Source organism: Pristis pectinata, chromosome 37 (assembly GCF_009764475.1).
Source record: "Pristis pectinata isolate sPriPec2 chromosome 37, sPriPec2.1.pri, whole genome shotgun sequence".
Lineage (NCBI taxonomy): Eukaryota > Metazoa > Chordata > Chondrichthyes > Rhinopristiformes > Pristidae > Pristis > Pristis pectinata.
Window position 1 is genome coordinate 9,717,122 of NC_067440.1, and position 2,392 is coordinate 9,719,513.

The following is a 2,392-nucleotide window of genomic DNA, read 5'->3' on the forward strand; positions in this document are numbered from 1 at the left end:
GCGGTTCGGGGTTGGTGTTTGGGTTTAGGGTTGGGGTTCGGGGTTGGAGTTTGGGTTTAGGGTTGGGGTTAGGGGTAGGAGTTTGGGTTTAGGGTTGGGGTTAGGGGTAGGAGTTTGGGTTTAGGGTTGGGGTTCGGGGTTGGAGTTTGGGTTTAGGGTTGGGGTTAGGGGTAGGAGTTTGGGTTTAGGGTTGAGGTTCGGGGTTGGAGTTTGGGTTTAGGGTTGGGGTTAGGGGTAGGAGTTTGGGTTTAGGGTTGGGGTTTGGGGTGATAGTTTGGGTTTAGGGTTGGGGTTAGGGGTAGGAGTTTGGGTTTAGGGTTGGGGTTCGGGGTTGGAGTTTGGGTTTAGGGTTGGGGTTCGGGGTTGGAGTTTGGGTTTAGGGTTGGGGTTAGGGGTAGGAGTTTGGGTTTAGGGTTGGGGTTAGGGGTAGGAGTTTGGGTTTAGGGTTGGGGTTCGGGGTTGGAGTTTGGGTTTAGGGTTGGGGTTAGGGGTAGGAGTTTGGGTTTAGGGTTGAGGTTCGGGGTTGGAGTTTGGGTTTAGGGTTGGGGTTAGGGGTAGGAGTTTGGGTTTAGGGTTGGGGTTTGGGGTGATAGTTTGGGTTTAGGGTTGGGGTTAGGGGTAGGAGTTTGGGTTTAGGGTTGGGGTTAGGGGTAGGAGTTTGGGTTTAGGGTTGGGGTTCGGGGTTGGAGTTTGGGTTTAGGGTTGGGGTTAGGGGTAGGAGTTTGGGTTTAGGGTTGGGGTTAGGGGTAGGAGTTTGAGTATCAGGTTGTGGTTGGGGGTTGAGTTAGAACATCCTTCGTGTAGCGGGACAACAGGATGACACGCAGTGCTCCAAGTGTGGCTGAACTAAAGTTTTGTACAGCTGCAACATGACCTCCTGACTCTTATCTCAACACCCCAACCGTCAGAGGGAAGTCGGTTTTTCACGGAGTGTAGGGTTCAGAGTTAGGGGTTATAGTTAGGAGTTGTTGAGCTGGCATCTGGCTAACCTTCGAGAGACGTGCATTAGGGTTAGGTGTATGGTCACCCTCCCAAGTCTACGCAGGGAGCTTGAGGTGTAATGGAAGGCTCCACACCAGACATGCACGATGGCAATGTTGGTTGGGGAGGGTTGGGTTTTGGTATCTTGGGTTATTTAGAGTTTCATCACCACGACTCAACCCAGAACATGGGACTCCAGACATCTTCTCCCTCTTTCCTGACCACCTCCACTCACCCCCAGTGGACCTGACCCATCCTCACATAGGATTAATAAGGGGAGGGGAGAGGGGATGAGGAAAGAGCAGGTAGCTCACGAGCCTTCTCCCAGACACTGAAGGATTTCTGGACTTCTGCCTTTCAAGACATAGAAGTAGGAGGAGACCATTCAGCCCCCTCATACCTGCTTTCTCATCCATGGCTGGAGTACTTATGGATACATTTGACCTCTTGCTTCTGCGTCTGAGGTTCCCACTTGCTTCAATAAGGCATCCATTGTCCCAGTGCCCAAGAAGGGTGAGGTGACCTGCCTCAATGACCACCGTGTCGCCTTCCTCACTAACCCTATAACTGTTGGTTCCCTCAGAGTCATACCGAGATACAGCAGTGAAACAGGCCCTTCGGCCCACCGAATCTGTGCTGACCACCATGCACCTATTTTTACACTAATCTCACCCTAAACCATTTTATTTTCCCCACATTCCCATCAACTCCATCCAGGTTCTACCACGGGGGGCAATTTCAAGTGGTCAACACACTTGCATATTCTTGGGATGTGGGAGGAAACCAGAGCACCCGGCATAAACCCACACGGTCACAGGGAGAACGTGCAAACTCCGCACAGAGACAATGCCGGATGTCAGGATTGAACCCAGGCCCCTGAAGGCATAAGGCAGCAGCTCTGCCAGCCGCACCACTGTGGCACACCAAATTTCTGGAAGGTCTTTTAGCCCCATTCTTCATTAAGCTTCTCCCCAGTGATGAGATAATCGATCCCTTGCATTTGTAGAATGAGTTGTATCATGTGAGCAGATCCCTCAAGATTCATTTTATTAACATTACTGTAGATCTTTGTAACTTCGCAATATCCCTGCTATTGATTGAAGAATGCAAATTATTGTGATTTTTAAAAAAATTTCATTTTATATCGTTTCACCACTATTGATATCCAATAAAACACAATTTTCCAACTGCTGTGTCTGGGTCCAAAGGTGATGTAAAACTGTTCTGATACTACTGAAGAATGATTGGTGATCTTCATGAAATGTATAAGATCTTGACAGAAGTTATGACATGGTAGATGGTGAGATGTTTCCTCTAGTGGGAGAGTCTCAAACAGGGGGACATTGTCACTAGATTAGGGGGCAGACATCTGAGATGTGGACAAACTTCTTCTCACAGAGGGTGGTGAATC